The 19,689-nt window shown below is 42.9% G+C and overlaps 1 protein-coding gene across 3 annotated transcripts in view; it reads right to left on the bottom strand.

Moving 5' to 3' along the window:
- Positions 1 to 19,689, bottom strand: part of NTM (neurotrimin) — a 1,300,688-nt gene that overhangs the window by 609,032 nt on the left and 671,967 nt on the right. The window lies entirely within an intron of this gene.

Below are 19,689 nucleotides of genomic sequence, written 5' to 3'. Positions count from 1 at the left end.
GGCTTATGGTGGTGCTGGGGACTGAATCTGAGACATCAGAATTTTCAGGCATGAAAGTCCTTTACAGAACCATTATGCTATCCTCCCAGCCCTCTTCCAGTGTATTAAAAAGAAAACAAACAACACCACACACTGGGCCTTCTAAGTCACATGCAGTGTAACAAAGTAGACAATTATGTTGCACTTAGCACATATCAAAAGAACAAGAGGCCAGAGAGCATGTGCACGCATGTGCTGATGCATGAGGCCAGGAGGCTGTGTGAGGCCAGGTGACTGTTGGTGGTTGGTTTAACCAGGGGCCAAGCAGGGGACCCTACTCAAGCCCCCAGACCACGCCCCCCCCCCCCAGCTCTGCCCTCAAGAGGAAGGAGGCCAAGAGACACTTCATCCTGGGAGCTGAAGTGGGGGTGTGTCTGGTTTTTCTCTTCAGTGTCTTTGTTTGGTTTTCATGGAAACCTGTGTTGATAGGGACAGATGTTTCTTCTGGTCTCTGTCTTGCATCATGTTAAAACTAATCTTTTTGGAAGATGAACCATTTTCTTTTTTTTTTTTTTTGTCTTAGTTTCCACCCATGCAGAAGATGGCAATAAAATGCCAGCACCACTAATATCCAGAGGTCCTTCTATATATGCTTCTGTTGATGCAATTGTTCAGAGGCAGAGTCAAGGCACAAGTGATGTCCTCTCTTCTTATCCCAGATACAAAAAAGAGAGGGTTACCACAACAAGGGCAACAAAAGAGGGGAAAAATGGCCTCCAGGAGCAGTGGATTCATGCTGCGGGCACTGAGCCCCATCAATAACATTGGAGGCAAAAAAAAAAGAGAGAAAGAGAGAGGGTTAAGTTTCAACTCTGCCACATATCCAGGCTGCTTCTTCATTCTCAGAATATTCCATCCCACCCTATCTCCCTGTCCCAGTTCTTCCCCCCTGGGCTGTGAAACTTTGTCACTCTAACATTTAATTATATAAAATCCTGCTCCTTTTACCCCCTGTGGATGAGCAATTGTTCTGCTCTTTCTATAAAACGCCACAGGAAATATGAAAATAGGAGGCAGGATTTGGAGCAAGACTGTTCCGATTGCCTGTGGTTAGTGGAGACAGAGATTTCTGAGTGGATTTTACATCTGTGACAGGAGATGGGAAGATAAAAGGGAAAAAAAGCAGACACTGGGGTGGGGCCATGCTAAGATGTGACCTCTGACCCAAAGGGATAGAACCTGGAGCTAACACCAAGGGAGTGCAGCCACAGCTGTGCCAGGCCCACAGCTCAAGGCAGGAGGTAGGGCTGGCTGATGGGTCAGAAGTGAGTCATCACCAACTAGCAGATAGCATAATGGTTATGCCAAAAAAAAAGTTTTTTTTTTTTGCCTCCAGGGTTATCGCTGGGGCTCGGTGCCTATACTATGAATCCACTGCTCCATTTCCCCCATTTTCTTGCCCTTGTTATTGCACTTGTTGTAGTTGTTATTGTTGTCATAGCTATTGTTGTTGGATAGGACAGAGAAAAATCTAGAGAGGGGAAGACAGAGAGACAGAGGCAAAGAGGGAGAGAAAGACACCTGCAGACCTGCTTCACTGCTTGCGAAGCAACCCCCTGCAGGTGGGGAGCTGGGGGCTCCAATCGGGATCATTATGCCTGTCCTTGTGCTTTGATCCATGTGTGATTAACCCTCTGTGCTACTGCCCAGCTCCCCCCCCCCCAAAGGCTTTCTTACTTGTGACTCTGAGATCCCAGATTCAATACCTGGCATCACCATAAGCCAGAGCTGAGCAGTACTTTGAAAGAAAAAGAGGAAGAGAGAAAGAAAGAAAGAAAGAAAGAAAGAAAGAAAGAAAGAAAGAAAGAGAGGGGGAGGGAGGGAGGGAGGGAGGGAGGAAGGAAGAAGGAAAAGATTACATATGGCTGTAGCAATGGTGTGAACTGTCATTTCTTCTCCCCCTCATAGTAAATAAAACACTAAATAAATGACTCTTTACAAAAGAAAGATATCACGGAAGAAAGATAAGAAGAGCCTGGGATGCAGACATCATGGAGCTACTTCCTAAGTAAGCTGTCTAAGTCTGGACTTCCTGTTCCAGAGTGAAGTCTGAACCTGGGTTTCTGTTACCTGCAGTGGAAGGCCGCCTCTGACACTAAATTCCTATGTAGATTAACACTTCCTTGACTACACTGCTACTGAGATATGGCGGCTATTAGATGCATCAGAAGCCAACTCAGTCTCCATTCGACAATGGGAAGTGTCTCACTGATCTCTCCTGCATGCTAGTAGCTCACAACCCAACTTGTCCCTCTGCTACCAGATATTAATCACAGATCTCCTGCAAGCCTACCAAGAGAGATTTCTCTGCAGCCTAAAAGCTTAGCCACCATATGGCAAACTCCAGAGAGAAAGGTGGAAGTCGCAGTGTTTGAGGATAAATGTTGCTCTGAACTTTGCCAAAACAGTAGGTGCAGACATGAAAAGTTTCAAATTTGGGCTGGTCAGAGAGACAACAGCACCCCTTACACCCACATGCAAGGTTGTTGGGGAGATAAAGGCAGTTATGGAAGGAAACAGCTGTTGTCTCCACCTCAAATCTTGAGGCAGAGGTTAAGAGAAATGTAATATACTGATCACTCAACTGAGATGGATTAATTGGTGACAGGAGCTGGTTGTAAGGGCTCTGCTGCAGGGTTAGAGAGATAGCTGACCGAGTAGGATGCCTGCATTGTCATGTGTACAACCCAGCTTCAAAACCCAGTAACACATGGGAAGTGCCATGCCACTAGAGAGAAGTCTGATGCTGTGCTGGCCCTCTCTGCACGAAAAAAACAAACAAACAAAAAAAAGAGGCCCAGGAGTGATGAGATCATGCAGATGTGAGGATTATGCTTTGTAGGAAAAACATAATAATAAGAGCTTTCGGATTCATATTGATGTGGATTTTGCTACTTCCTTGACCTTGGCAGGTGGCCTAACACCTCTAAGCCTGAGGTTCACACCTACCACCTGACATGTCCAAGTTGTCAAGTGAAAATAACAGTTTCTATTTACAGAACTCTTATGTGGGCTCCAGTGAGAAAATGTGGGGCCAGGCTGTGGTGAACCAAGTTGCACACACACATTACCATGAATAAGGGGCCTGGTTCAAGCCCCCAGTCCCCACCTGAAGGGGGAAAGACTCTTTTGAGCAGTGAAGCAGTACTGCAGGTGTCTGTCTTTCTCTCTCTATCTTCCCCCACCTCTTCTCAATTTCTCTCTGTCCTGTCAAATACAGGGTCAGGCGAGATCTCTGGGTATCTACCATTAGAGTCACATAGAAATCAGAGCCGGGTGGCACGTATGAACACTTTCCTTCTGGTCAGGAGAGTGGAGACAAACCGTCAGAAAGACAGGATCATAGCTTTGTAGGGAGGATGCCTCAACATCTCTTTGTGTCCCTCTCTCACTTTTGAAGAGATCTCATCCCAGTTCCCCAGTATAGCCCTGGTCCCTGGGGAAGACAAAGAGACATGGAAACCACAGAGAAGTCTCCTCTGCAGAGTCAGTGAGGAAGGAAGTGACACATGAAACGATGATGATGATGATGATACTGATGGTAATGCAGTTATGGGAGCTGACACATGCACAATTTTATGGCCTCTAGACTATTTCATTCTTTGCTTTACATATGGCTGAGAGAATGAGAGACACATTATAGCATCAGAGCTTTCCCAAGTACCATGGCACTTGTTTCTGGTGCCAGGACTCAATCCTTGACCCTGTACACAGCCAGCTAAACACCCAGCCTGGGTGAATGATCTCCCATCCCTAGCACAGGCAACTTTATTTTTTATTTATTTTATTTATTTATTACTGAATAGAGACAGAGAGAAATTGAAAGGAGAGAGAGATAGAGAGGGAGAGAGACAGAGAGACACCTGCAGCCTTGCTTCACCACTTGTGAGGCTTTCCCCTGTAGGTGGGGGCATAGTCAACTTTATAACTGCCCAGAGGTATACCTAGGATCTGGGAAGAAAGTGCTGTTTCATCTACAGAATCAAAGGATGAGCAAAAATTACTCTGCCTGGGGCCTGGGCCGTAGCACAAGGGATTAAGTGCACATAGTACAACATGCAAGGACCCGAGGAAGGATTCCAATTTGAGTCTGCAGCTCCCCTCCTGTGGGGGAGTGGGGTCTGCTTTGCAGGCAGTGAAGCAGGTCTGTAGGAGTCCATCTTTCTCTCCCCTCCTCTCTCAATTTCTCTCTGTCCTGTTCAACAACAATTGAAAAAAAAAAAAAGATGGCTGCCAGGAGCATTGGATTCATAGTGCAGGCACTGAGCTCCAGTGATAACCCTGGAGGCAAAAGAAAAAAAAAAAATCACTCTGCCATAGTCAGGACTGGTGAATGGGCAGAGAGCTTTCTTTATATTAGGATGTTAGTCAAAGGACCAAAGGGGGTAGATAGCATAATGTTATGCAAAGAGACTCTCAAGCCTTAGGCTTGGAAGTCCCAGCTTCAATCCCCCACTAACACCATAAACCAGAGCTGATCAGTGCTCTTGTAAAATAAATAAATACTGTGTTATAGTCAAAGGACCAATATTTCAAGAACCAGAGATACTCCCAGGAAGTACAACCCCCGTTCCAGTCCATATGAATTCTCCCAGGGCCATCCAGGGACTGGGAGTTTTCATCTGGGGGTTGTTTAACACAGAGAGATAAATGACCATGAGAGTGAAGGAAGCAAGGCTTGGGCAGAGTGTAGTGAATGCATGGAGGAAGGTCATCAGTGTGCCTTGGTGCTGCTGGCTTTTCGTTGTGATTTGTTCTGCTGTAATGTTCAAGCTGCAACCAGGTTTGAACATTGCTGACTGAGTATCATGGCTTGGAAAAGTCTGGAACAATGAACTAGAGCCAGAGACCCAATGCTTCTCCCCCAAGCAAGTGGAGAAGGAAGCCAGGTTTCTTCAAAGTGCCTTGCCTTCTTTTTTCCTTTAAAATTTTATTTATTTATTTATTAAAATTATTATTTATTATTATTTAATTTATTTATTATTGAAGAGAGATAGAGAAAAATTGAGGGGTGGTGGAGAGGTGGTGGAGATAGAGAGGAAGAGAGACAGAGACACCTGCAGCCCTGCTTCACCACTTGTGAAACTTTCTCCCTACAGGTGGGGGCCAGGGGTTTGAACCTGTGTCCTTGCCCACAGTAATGTGAGTGTTTAACCAGGTGTACCACTGCCTGGCCCCCCTTTTGTCTTTTCTTTTTTTTTTTTTAACAATTCATTTATTTGTTTATTTAGTTAGTTATTTGATAGGACAGAGAGAAATTGACAAAGAAAGGGAGAGGGAATGAGAGACACCTGCAATACTGCTTCACTGCTCCTGAAGCATCTCTCTCCTGTAGGTGGGGACTGGGGGCTTAAACCTGGGTCCTTGTGAATAATAATGTATGTACTCAACCAGGTGCACCACAGTCAGCCCCACTTTTTTTTTTCTTATCAGTTCCAGCGGTCTCTGGGTCCACACATCCAGAATAGGACGTTTGCTCAGGCTTATGCTATCAGGGGCCTTAGGATCCATACGGTCATCTTACCCTCCCCCGGGAACACCTTGTCTACAATTCATCTAGTCGTTCTGTGATTTGACTGCAGCCTCAGTACAAAACACTCTTTCGTTGTGGTGGCAGCTGATAATGCAATGAGACACATTCTGTCTGTGAGCTAATGACATTTGGCAGGAGATGGATGACAGGTGGGTATGAAGATGGGATCAGATGGGGTGGGGGCAGGGGTCTGGCTTCCTTCCTTGCTCTTTGCTGGGGCTGTTGCTTGATTCCCAGAGGCAGAGCGTGGGATGTTATCTATTAGTCTGTGCATCAGGATTTTCATCTAATTTCATAATGAAGATGTTGCCCCATCAGATACAGATGACATGTCAGCAGAAATGTGGGAGGCCATTTTTATGTGTCAGCCTGTTCTCTGCGGGGAGGACCCCCACCTGGCTGGAGTCATGTATTGAGTGCTGGGCTAGAGTGATCACCGCAGACAGGTAAGTTCTCTCTTCTCTTTAAGAACAATTCAAGGCAAGCTTTAAGCTCTATGAGGGCAGGAACCCTTTTTGCCCATTGTCTCTTGTCCACCAGGAGCCTGGGATCCCTTTTGGTAAGTGCTCATAACGGGTCAATGAGTGAATTCCATTTACCCTGCTTCCTTCATACCACCTACCTGCTTGTTGCCCTGTACTAAGACCTGAACTGCCACTCATCCACTTCTGAAATCTAGTCCTTAAGAATGAGATGATGTGGGAGTCGGGCGGTAGCACAGTGGGTGAAGCACAGGTGGCGCAAAGCGCAAGGACCTATGTAAGGATCCCAGTTCGAGCCCCCGGCTCCCCACTTGCAGGGGAGTCGCTTCACAGGCGGTGAAGCAGGTCTGCAGGTGTCCATCTTTCTCTCCTCCTCTCTGTCTTCCCCTCCCTCTCTCCATTTCTTATGCCGGTCTTTGTGCTTTGTGCCACCTGTGCTTAGCCCGCTGTACTACAGCCCGACTCCCAGAAAGAATTTTTATGTTGAAAATCTGATAGGACTATAGCTTTAAGATCTGTCCTTGAAGAAAGTTGAAGAAAGTTGGGGAGGGGGCTGAGCAGAAATGTTACAATGCACAAGGACCTGGTTCAAGTCCTCAGTCCCTACCTGCATCAGGGAAGCTTTTCAAGTTGTGAAGTGTATATGGCAGGTGTCTATTTCTCTCCTTCTTGCCTCTAGACTTTCTTGGTGTCTTTGTCAATTTAATGAGGGCCTTGATGTTGTTACATAGGCTTGCTGTTTGTGTACTATGCACTAGCTATTATTTCTCTCTCTCTCTCTCTCTCTCTCTCTCTCTCTCTCTCTCTTTAAGTGTGTCCATATGATATTTGTGATCAATGCTATGTCCAGAGGAGAAAAAATTACAGAAGCCAGACTTCTCACCTTCTATATCCCATGAAGATCTTTGGTCCATACTCCCAGAGGGATAAAGAATAGGGAACCTTCCAATCAAGGGGATGGGATAGGAAACTCTAGTGTATGAAATTGTATCCATTTTATTCTACAATCTTGTTGATTATTACTAGATCACTAATAATAAAAAATAATTTTAATAATAAAATAATAATTTTACTTACTCTGTGTTCTTATATCCCCAAACTGAAATTCAGCAGCATTGAGTAAATTATCCAGAATCCTATAGGTAAAGACTGACCAATCAAGAATTCACACCCATGATTTCCAATTCCAAATCCATGTACTTTTCATAATGACCGTGTCTCTTTTTTAATTTTTTAATTATATTTATTTATTGGATAGAGACATCCAGAAATTATGAGGGAAGAGGGAGGTAGATAGGGAGAGAGAGACAGAGAGACACCTGCAGCCCTGCTTCACCACTCAGGAAGCTTTCCTCCTGTAGGTGGGGACTGGGGGCTCCATCCTGGGTTCTTGTGCACTGTAACATGTCTGCTCAGCTAGGTGCACCACCGCCGGGCCCCCTGATAGTGACAGTGTCTCTTTAAATTCTTGAGGGTATGGATATATAAAATATGCAGGCTCCAAAATACCTGTATTTTCCTATGTTCATATATGCCATAATTTGTTATAGTGTTATAGTTAGCGCTTAATACCTGTTACTGGGAATAATCAAATGAAAAACAAATAACAAACAATGAAGATCAATTTGATCAGACAGCTAAGTAAGGGTCTTCATAGAAAATCAGAAAATAGTGAACATAGGACTGAAAATTTCAGGAAATCTGTGTAGACAGTAAGTCATAGACTGATTCCTTTCAATAAAAAGGTTTCTGACCACTTCTTTGGCTGTTCAAGAGATTCACCCCATGACTAAACTATGCCTTTTATGGCAGGACACTTCCTGGGACAGGAAGCAGCCTGGGGGGGAGGATCACATTGAGGAGATGCTGAGTGCAGAATCCCACAGAGCAGTGAACTAGTTAAGGGACTCCAGATGGCAGCAGCCTACCAGTTGCTACCAGCAGTTAAAGTGCCCATCAGATGTCAGAGAGAAAGATGAGGCTGATGGGGACCAGAGAAAAGAATGGAAGGCTAGCTTCCAGATGACAATGATGGGAACTAAAAATGACATGTGTAGGCTTTATCCTTACCAAGTGGTATTGGTTGTAAGATAAGGGGCCTAAAGTTATGTGTCTATCTTGTGCTTTGAGATATAACACAAGGTAGAGAGATAGCTAAGACAGTTTCCTGTCTGTGCTAATACAGATGTCAGAGGTGCTGAGGTCTGGAGATAATCAACAAAGCCTTAAGCACATGGTTGCATATGCCAATGAAGATAAATCACTACCAATTAATTTCCTGAATTGATGATTGCAAAGATGACTAGAATTAGATAAGGACTTTGAGTTGAAGGATGCTTAGGGAGATGTCAACATAATCCAGTGAATACTTTTTATGTGACTACCACATGCCAAGATTTGTACTAGGTAGTTCCTTTTGAAATGGTTAAGCAGTCAGCCCAAGAGGTGGAATACTGGATAAACCATTGGACTCCCAATCAGAAAGTTCTGAGTTTGATCCCTGGCATCACCTGGGCCAGAATGATGCTCTGGCACTCTCTCTCTCTCTCTCTCTCTCTCTCTCTCTTTCTCTCTCTCTCTCCCCCTCTTTCATTAATTAAAAAGTCTTTAAGGGAGTCAGGCAGTAGCACAGCAGGTTAAGCGCAAGTGGGGCAAAAGTGCAAGGACCGGCATAAGGATCCTAGTTCAAGACCCTGGCTCCCCAACTGCAGGGAAGTCACTTCATAGGCTGTGAAATAGGTCTGCAGGTGTCTATCTCTCTCTACCCGTCTCTGTCTCCCCCTCCTCTCTCCATTTCTCTCTGTCCTATCCAACAACGATGACAACAATAAAAACTACAACAATAAAACAACAAGGGCAACACAAGGGAATAAATAATTTTTTAAAAATTATTTATTATTTATTCCCTTGTGTTGCCCTTGTTGTTTTATTGTTGTATTATGATTGATGTTGTTGTTGTTGGATAGGACAGAGAGAAATGGAGAGAGGAGGGGAAGACAGAGAGGGGGACAGAAAGACACCTGCAGACCTGCTTCACCACCTGTGAAGGGACTCCCCTGCAGGTGGGGAGCCGGGGACTCGAACCAGGATCCTTCTGCTGGTCCTTGCACTTTGCGCCACCTGTGCTTAACCCACTGCACTACTGCCCGACTCCCCAATAAATAATTTTTTTTAAAGTCTTTAAATAAATGGAAGGCAAAAGTATATATTTTAATTACTTAGTTTTTAGATTGCTTTATTAAAGAAAAGCTGATTTGCAAGAGCAGCTTCTCATCTTCCCAAGAAAGGCATCACATGCTTCACTCTCCACCAACTTGTCTTCTTCCTCCCTTGCAAGTTCCCAAGCTTCTTTCAAACCCGTTTTCCCTACCCCCTTTTGAGTCCTTGGCTTTGCTGAAATAGAGCTTATGTTACTAAAGTTTCACTACTTAATATACATGTTCAGATCTAGATCTACCCATCTGCATTACACACATGCATACATTCATACATATGTATGCACATGTGTGCATAACTCAGTCTTCAGATCTAGCAATCTACACTTCTTAGGAGGGAGAAAAAATGGGTGGCAGTGAGGGGATAAGAGAGGAAATAAGGAAATTCAGTGTTTGCTAGATGACAGGCCTGTACTGTTTAGTTTACCTAAGAGCACATCAGCTCTCCTAGGTAGATGCTATTATCCACTTTTCAGCTGAGGAGACTGAGGATCATCTAGTTTGTGATAGAGCTCAAATTTAAGCCCAGCCAGATTTCATATTCAAGTTCTTGATGTTTCTACCCAAGCACTTTATTACTGAGGAGATAAGACACATTCAGAAAACAACAAATAAGAATTTAATCAAGAATAGTCATTACTGAAGTGTTTTTCTGCTATTATTTTTATTGTTATGATCATCAGCATCATTAATTATCAGTGCTCATTTCTGTCATATTATGGTAGTGCCGGGGATTAAACCTGGGACCTCCGAGTTTTCTTTCTTTTCTTTTTTATTTATTTTATTTAATGAGAAAGATACAGAGCAAAAGATAGATAGATAGATATAGATCAGAGTCCTGTTCAGCTCTGGCTTATGGTGGTGCTGGGGATGGATCCTGGGACCCTAGATATGAAAGTCTTTTCCATAGTCATTATGCTGTTCCTCTAGCTCAGAACCTCAGAGTTTCAAGAGTCAAAGTCTGTTGCATAATCGCTGCCAGGAGCCAAAACCTTAGCTAAGTCTCTCACATAACCGGTGAAGGGACATTCTGATCATTGTAACTGAGATTACCATCTAACTGTTTGGAAAGTTGCTCACCCACCTCCCTCCCCCCACTACCTTAGCAGAACTTCCTCATGGTGTGTGCTTAAAATGCGGCTGCAAAATAAACTTTTCAGAGCTTGATCAGACCTCCTGTCTTGCTCTCGTTCTTCGTGTCTCTTGTCCCCTCCATTCTCTCGCCCCCTACCCTAGGTTTCCGTCGATAACCCCGCAGGTGGGGGGTTATCTTCCCCATATGCTCCAATTATTGGTTACCTTTTATTTATTTTTATTTTATTTAATTTTCTGGCCTCCAGGGTTACTGCTGGGGCTAGATGCGTGCACTGTGAATCCACTGTTCCTGGAGGCTATTTTTGTTGACTTTGTTGTTGTTATTATTGTTATTGCTGTTGCTTTTGTTGGATAGGACAGAGAGAAATCGAGAGAGGAGGGGAAGACAGAGGGAGAGAAAGATAGACACCTGCAGACCTGCTTGACCACTTGTAAAGTGACCCCCTGCAGCCAGGATCCTTGAGACAGTCCTTGTGCTTCGCAACATGTGTGCTTAACCCACTGCACTACAGCCCAGCCCCTTATTGTTTACCTTTTAAGCACACACACCAAATGCCAGTTTCTTTCCCACCAAGTTGGGCTCCAAACCCTGACATGTTACATATAGCATGACTACTTATGATACTGGCCACTCATTTTCTTGGCATGGCTATAAATGCCCTGAGCATTGGAGACATAAGGCAAAAAAAAATGGAGTTGGTCTTTCCATTGTTATAAAGGAGCAAACATGAGGAATTTGTTTCCTGAACATTCAGGTTAGAAAACTAAATGCCGGAGGCTAGGGGGACTGTGTGGATGGCATCCTAGGAATAAAGATAATCACTAGAAAGTTTTGGGCTTGTTCCCATGACCCTTGAATCTGGCAGGAATTCTTCCTGATGCCTATTATCCTGCTTCTGTCCCAGGTACCTGGCACTGGTCTCCAAAGTTCAGAGCCCTGGGCAGGAAACTCCTAGAGTTTTGCTGCTAATCTCCAGCCTAGACTCCCCCTTCCTTAGCTCCAGGCTAGTGCTCCTTGTCCTGATACCATGGTGAGCAAATGAATAATTCCCTTCCCTCATTTGCATTGTTACCTTGAAGGTATATATAGCCTGTGATTATCTGCCCCTTGAGTACTCTCTTTCTCTAGACTATAATTTAGCATCAGATCCTGGTCTGTTAACTGAAGTACTGAGCATGCCCAGGAGTCCTGCTGTCAGAGCTGGTGCCAGGAAAGATGGAGCTTCCTTTTGGTTGCAGCAATGGTTCAAAGAGAAAAATGAGAGAGAGAGAGAGACAGAGAGAGAAAGAGAGAGAGAGAAAGAGAGAGAGCAAGCTCTCAGAATTAGTCCTTCTAGTTCTCTCTCTCTCTCTCTCTCTCTCTTTTGAGAGTTTTATGTTTTGCCTTTTCAGTTAGAAGAGACTGAAAGATTGAGTTTTGCCCAGATGGCTGTGTGTTTGTATGTGTTGAGGTAGGGATGGAATCACAGTAGAAAGATGAAATTTGGTGTTTTTGTGTCTCCCACTCCTCTTTCTCTATCTCTCTCTTGCCACCAGATTATCTCTGGGGCTGAAGAATCCACCACTCCTGACTGCTATTTTTTTTTTTTTTTGCCTCCAGAGTTATTGCTGGGGCTCAGTGCCTGCAATATGAATCCGCTGCTCCTGGAGGCTAGTTTTTTTCTCCTTTTGTTGCCCTGGTTATTTTATCTTTGTTGTAGTTATTATTATTATTATTGTTATTGTTACTGATATCATTGTTTTTGTATAGGACAGAGAGAAATGGAGAGAGGAGGGGAAGACAGGGAGAGAAAGATAGACACCTGAAGACTAGCTTCACCACTTGTGAAGTGACCCCCCTACAGGTGGGGGGGCCAGGGACTTGAACCGGGATCCTTATGCTGGTCCTTGTGCTTTGCCCCATGTGCGCTACCGCCAAACCCCCTGCCATTTTTTAAAATTATTATTTGATATGACATAAAGAAATTAAGAAGACAGTGGACACACACACACACAAGGAGAGAGAAAGAGAGAGAGAAAGAGAAACTTGGAGCACTGCTTCAGAACTCATGAAGCTTCCTCCCTGTAGATGTGGACTGGGGGCTTGAACTTGGGTCTTTGAGCATGGTATGTGAATGCTCAAATGGGGGCACCTCTGCCTAGTCCCTGTATCTCCCATTTCTATCTCTTTGGTCCACTATGACTTTGTTCCTCTACTGTAACTTGTAAAGGTAGAAAAGCAAAAGAACAAATAAAAGCAAATAAGTTATAAACACAATGCAAACAAACATCATAGAATACCCCCTTTGTGACATAGATCATTCTTCTAGCTTTGAGAGATTTTAAGGTCACCGACCACTGAAACATAAAGAAATTTATATATAGAATTTAGACAGAAGAAAGGAATTTGGGACAACTATTTAAAAGACTGCAAGCAAAGAGTTATATTGTCTCAGCCAAAGTTTTTTTTTTTTTAATTATCCACAAAACCACAAGTAGCTGGATTCACGTCTCCCTGTGATTCCAAAATAAATACATCAACATTTTTCAAAGATTTTGTTTTCAAAGAATAAAGTCAAGACTATTTGAATTTGAAGTCTGCTATGTTCTTCCTGTGACATTCTGGAGGTATAAAGCTGACAGAAAAGAATCCGCCCCAATTCTCACGTCACATAAATCTTTTTTTTTCCCTCATCATGTTGCTAAGTTAACTTTATTAACTATTAGTGGTTTAACAGTGAGAGTGTTCCAAACAGTGAGGTTTGGGAATAGGGGTGGGATTTAAGATGACTTCGGATTTAGATATTTTTTTATTATTTTCAGGAAAGAGTTTCCATATGGGGGAGAAAAATGGCAGACATTGATTTGGCCAAATAATCAAGTTTAATGTTAGCAGAAATGGGGTGAGGTTACTTGGCACACCCTGGCTCACTGCAGAAGAATCCAGCATTACCATGTCATTCTTTCTTGACAAGAACATCTCACCTTGGGTGGGTCAGGCAAAAAGGTGGGTTAGATTCTGGTCATCCTACAGAATGGAAGGTCTGTATACTTCTAGAGACTGACAAAGAAATGGAAGATAGGAGAAGCCCAAGGAATTGCTTCAGACTGAAGGTGATTCAGAGATAATTGCAACTGAATTGAAAGCATTTTTCCTGGAAAAGATCCTAGCCAGAATGGAAAGATGAGTTTTGTGGATTGGAAGACTGCATTGGCATCGCCTTGGTTTTTTGGATTGGAAATTAAAAAAAAAATGTATTTACTTATTTCCCCCTTTTTTTGTCCTTGTTGTTTTTCATTGTTTTTGTAGTTATCATTATTGTTGTTACTGATGTTGTCGTTGTTAGATAGGACAGAAAGAAATGGAGAGAGGAGGGGAAGACAGAGAGGGGGAGAGAAAGATAGACACCTGCAGACCTGCTTCACTGCCTGTGAAGCGACTCCCCTGCAGGTGGGGAGCTGGGGGATCGAACCAGGATCCTTATGACAGTCCTTGCACTTTGTGCTGCGCTACCGCCTGACTCCCAGAAATAATAATATATTTTTTTGCCTCCAGGCTTATTGCTGGGGCTCAGTGCCTGCACTACGAATCCACTGCTCCTAGAAAAATTGAATGAGGAGGGGAAGGTATGGGAAGAGAAAGACAGACATCTGCAGACCTGCTTCACCTTGTGAAGCGACCCACCTCCCCACCCTTTGGGTGGGGAGGCAGGGCCTCAAACCTGGATCTTTACTTGTGTCCTTGGGTTTCTTACTATGTGCGCTTAACCCAGTGCGCCACCGCGCGGCCCCGAAAGAAAGAATTCTTACTCGGAGATGTAAAATCTAGAGTATTTAGGAGTGACAGGTTCTCTTGTCAAGGCAAGCATTGCCCCCCAGCCCCACCCCTTTAATTCCAGCATCACTTATTGGAGATCAGTGTCAGCACATGGGGTAGAGCGTGCATGTCACCAATATCACTTTATTGAGAAAATAGTGACTGACAGGATTTGTTGTTGTTGTCATAAGGGTATATTTCCTCAAGATAGGTATCAGAGTATTTCCCCCCCAACGGAACCATCATCTTATTCTACATCTTATTCTACCACAAGGAGTAAGGACTTAGGTCCCCAACTACCACCCCTACCTCCCTTAGTAGTCCTCCCTTCCCTCTTCAGAATCTCCAAATATTCTGTGATAGAAGATAGTTCACTGTGTTCCTCTATCTTCTCAAATGAAAATTTAGATTCAGAAGAAAGGAGTAATTAACAGAGTAAATGAACCCAGCAAACAAATGGTCAAGTTTTTTAACTTGCCTTTCCCCACCTCTAACCACTACTCGGCATCTTTCTTGGAAGACATTTCATTCAACTGCATGTCACATGATGTTTGTTTCTGTAGTAGTAGTGAACACTTTAAAAGGAAATGCCTTCAAGGCACAACCAACTCAGGTAGTGGACTATGAAGCCTGGACAACGAAGCTTGGGCATGCCTCAAGAAGCTGCAAACCCCCAAAGTACCATAAGGGGGCGCTGAGCAGCCATTAAGACCTAACTTTTTTTTTTTTTTTAATTTTCATTTATAAAAAGGAAACACTGACAAAAAACATAGGATAAGAGGGGTACAACTCCACACAGTTCCTACCACCAGAACTCCGTATCCCATCCCTCTGATAGCTTTCCTATTCATGATCCCTCTGGGAGCATGGACCAAGGGACATTATGGGATGCAGAAGGTGGAAGGTCTGGCTTCTGTAATTGTTTCCCTGGTGAACATGGACTTTGACAGGTGGATCGGTACTCCCAGCCTATCTCTCTCTCTTTCACTGGTGGAGCGGGGCTTTGGGGAAGTCAGGCTCCAGGACACATTGGTGGGGTCATCTGCCCAGGGAAGTCCAGTTGGCATCACTAAGCCCATAAAACCTAACTCTTAAGTGTAACCCCCTCTAGGGCCAAAGATCATATGATTGGAAGGTTGGAATTCCTTTCAGTAAAATTCCACAATGGAGTATTGAATTAGTGTGATGAAATATACACATTACTAAATACCGTCATCAAGCTGAGTAATAAATCAGCCCTTTTATGGTTTCTGTTTCTTCATTTATTCCAGAAGTATTTAAAGAGAGAAAAATGGAGACCCAACAGAGATTTAAGCATAGCTGTGATGGATATATTTGTGATGGATATGTTTGCTGACTTCTGTGGGTGGGGACATGGGATGCAGAAGGGCCCCCCCTCAGGAGTAGCCGGTCTAAACTGTTTATCTGGAACTTTGTGGGTATGGTGCTTGATAACAGAGAATATCTCATTTCCTTTTAAGACTTGTTTATTTATTAACATAAGATAGAGAAGGAGAGAGAGAGAGAGAGAGAGAGAGAGGACCAGAGCATCAATCTGGCACATGTTATGCGGAGGATTGAGCTCAGGACCTCAATGCTTTCAAGCTTTAGCCACTGCATGACTTCCTGGGCCACAAGAATATTCTATTTCTATGAGGTTTGTGAATGTGAGTTGAGCATTTCTAGCCAGATGCCTTCTGGACATGAACTTGAAGATAAACTGCACCAGCAAATCCCAAAAATCAAGTCATTAGAAAAACAAAGTGAAGCAAAACAAAGTGGGGGGTATTTCTGGGTTCCAGCAGGGGGCATTACCCAATGCAGATACTTCAGGGAAAGATACAGCAACACACACACACACACACACACACACACACACACACACACACACACACACACACACACCTTCTACCCCACTCCTTCAGTGTCCATTGAGGCTCAGGGAATAAGGTACAACCCTAGTAGAACAGACATCAACATCAGTTCAATAAAAATTACACTCTGTTCATACAGTGCTTTATACATGCTATTTCACTACATCTTACACTACCCTCTGGCCTAGCCATTGTTATTATGTTCTATAGAGAGAAAATGTGAGGAGGATGTCTCACTCATCTAAGTGAGTCTTTCTCAGTTCTTGCTGATGCTGCAAAGCAAAGTGATATGTCAACACAGGTGATCCGAGAATATGGCATAAAGGGGAGATGAAGAAAAAGCCTTCTTTCCTCTAACCTTCCTCATGGCAGCTTCTGACCTGCTTTTGGCTTTCAATGCCTCATATGTTATTCTTCTAGCAGATTTCTCTAATTATGTTTTGCTTGGGCTGAGATTAAAATTAATTGGTCTTTTCATGATCACACATCGGGTGAGTAATAGGGCCAGGCACCTGAGGATAAGCTGGAGATTAAATATTAGTTGTGGGTAATCCATAAGACTCTGTGGATGTGGGGTGGCCAGAGGGGGTACATTTTTGAGCGGATTTCTGACTGCACAACCAGAGATGTACATCTCTATACTGGGCTCTGACACAAACTTTGTGTGACAACTCCTGAGTTTTATGGGGACACAGCTTTTGGCTCAACATGTGTGCACACACATACATGCTCAACAGTCTCTCCGCCCCCCCCCAGCAGATGGAAGAGTACAAAGAGAACCCCTTCCATGACATTCACATTTTTTTTATTATTATTAAACACTAGGAAGTGTTGACTTTTGGAGAAGGACTAAATAAATTATTTTTGGAAGAGTAAAGGGAAAACTAATAAAAGAAAAAAAAATGCCACAAGAAAATGTCAAGGAAATCTCTTTCCTGGAAATAACGGAGAAGTTCAAAACAAAATTGTCAAGTGTCACTCCCTTGGCCCGACTGTCTTACACACAGAGCTTCTCTTCCCTGTCTATTAGCTACTTTACTGCCTCTACCATTGTTTACCCCTCAGGAAGCCACTTCTGGGCCCTCCAAAGGAGGATGAAGGGAAAAATAACCCTTGGAAAGCCTTTCACTAAAGCAAATAATAGAGAATAAACAAAGGGACAAAAAAATGAGTGGGTAAGAGATCTTTCTCTGCCAGCTGGCCGTGCTCATCTCTGGGACAATGTTCATTGCAGACTGCCTAAGAGAGGTTTATTATCCAGTTCAATGTTATTATGAAAAGCCTTTATTACATGATTAATTGTACTGGGTCGTACATAGGTCACCAAAGATAAGGAAGGCAGTAGAGAGATTTTGCATTCTTATAAAATCCATCAGACATTTCACAGTCACTGGAAAAAGCTTCCCTGATTCACTTTAACTTCTGTTTCTATTGTAATGGCAACCACAATGGAGCTTGTTGAGAATCACAGGTCAAAAGATTTTTTTTTTTTTTTGGCATGATTATACTTTTGTTTATTCATTTACTTGATAGCCCCTCAATCGATTTAGAGTCTATTATGGTATAAATCAGGCCCTTTTCTGAGTTCTAAAGACCGAGCAATGGGAAAACAACTGACTTTACCCTCAAGTTCACAAACTACTAGAAATCATCACATGGTGTTATTTTTGTCTTTGAGGTGGAGAAAAAAGGTCCTTGCAAAAAAGGTTCCAGGAAACCCAGTACACAAGACAAATAGGCCAGAGTTTTTGGTAAAGTAGAGAAGAACATATCAGTCTGGATAGTGAGGAGAGATTTTTTTTTTTTTTAACTGTGTATTCCTACCCTTCATTATTTTTTTTATTTTAAATATTTTATTTATTTATTTTTGGATAGAGACAGAAATTGAGAGTGAGCGGCCTGGGTGATGGCACACTGGGTTGAGCGCAATAAATAAATAAATAAACACAAAAATATTTTCAAAAAAGAAAGCTTATGTTAAAAAAAAAAGAAATTGAGAGGGAAGGGGGAAGATAGAGAGGGAGAGAGAGAGAGACTTACAGCTTTGCTTCATGGCTTGTGAAACATCATCCCTGCAGGTAGGGGCTAGGGGCTTGAACTCAGATTCTTCTGTATGGTAATGTGTGCATACACTTCATCAAGTGCCCAAGGAAAGAACTTTTAGAGGAGAAAGAATTATTCCCAGTGGGTAGGTGGTGAAAGAATGCCCAAGGAGATTTGGTCAATCTTTGGAGTCCTCATTAACAAGGAAGAAGTCTAGGATGTAGCACAGATTCTGTTGGAGCTCAAATACTTGCCCTTAGATATTTTTCCAACTGCTGACTCTTTGGGCCCTACAATCTGAAGTGGAACCATGACAGGGACCCAATTCTTGTCTTACTGAATGTATGCCTTGGAGTGCTTATTTACTATATCTAAACTTTCTTCAGTCATTATTTACAACTGAATTTCAACTTTTCTTCTCTTTTCTTTCTTTTTTTCTTTTCTTTTCTTTTCCTTTCTTTTCTCTTCTCTTCTCTTCTCTTCTCTTCTCTTCTCTTCTCTTCTCTTCTCTTCTCTTCTTTTTTCTTTTGCCTCCAGGGTTATTGCCGGGGTTTGGTGCCTACACTATGAATCCACTGCTCCTGGAGACTGTTTTTTCCCTTTTGTTGTTCTTGTTGTTTATCATTGCTGTTGTTGTTGTAATTATTATTGTTGTTAGTATTATTTTTGTTATGGCTATCATTGTTGTTAGATAAAACAGAGATAAATTGAGAGAGGAGAGGAAGACAGACAGGGAAAGAGAAAGACACCTGCAGACCTGCTTCATCACCTGTGAAGCGACCCCCCTGCAGGTGGGGAGCCGGGGGCTTGAACCAGGATCCTTGAACCAGTCCTCGCGCTCTGAGCCATGTGTGCTTAACCTGCTGCGCTACCACTCAGCACTCTGGATTTCAAATTTCTACAGCTCTTGCCTGGTATAGCTTTTTTTTTTTTTTAATCAGGGGGATTAATGGTTTACATTAGACACACCTGCTGGTACATGTATAAAATTTCTCAGTTTTCTGCAAAACACACTGACCCCCAGCCTAGGTCATCCACCACCATCATGCACCAGGACCTGGAAATCACTTTTCTCCAGGTAACTGGTGTTTTGACCTTTTCTTTCTCTTGATCAGAAGGAGACCTTTGGCAATAACAAAGGCCGTATTGATCCTATAGTGAATTGTGATTAGCCATACCTCAAAGACCTCGAGTTTCCTGTTCACTTACAGGGACTATTGATAGTCTAGATTGTGATAGTACAATCCAGCAGTTTTAGAAGGAGTGGAGACTACTTTAACAGATTTTGCATGAAAGCAATTCTAGTCCAAAGCTAAGAACACACAAGAAGTAGAAAATAGTGTAAAGACTTATACGCAACTCCTCAAGTCAAGGCCTTGAAGATTTGAATGTTGTGGTTAAAAAAAGTACTTTTGCAAGACCACCTATCAAAGGGAGATTAGAGATTGTAGCCATGTGTCAACAACTGTCCTGTAGACCATTAACCCTTCCAATACAATGTTAAAACAAACAAACAAACAAACAAACAAAAAACCTGACAGGACTCTGGACTTAATTTTTCATTTTCAGCTTTAAAAAAATAGTTATTTCTTTATTCCCTTTTGTTGCCCTT

Source organism: Erinaceus europaeus, chromosome 20 (assembly GCF_950295315.1).
Source record: "Erinaceus europaeus chromosome 20, mEriEur2.1, whole genome shotgun sequence".
Classification (NCBI taxonomy): Eukaryota; Metazoa; Chordata; class Mammalia; order Eulipotyphla; family Erinaceidae; genus Erinaceus; species Erinaceus europaeus.
The sequence above is the reverse complement of the archived record's forward strand: the minus strand, read 5'-3'. Positions and strand labels throughout refer to the sequence as shown.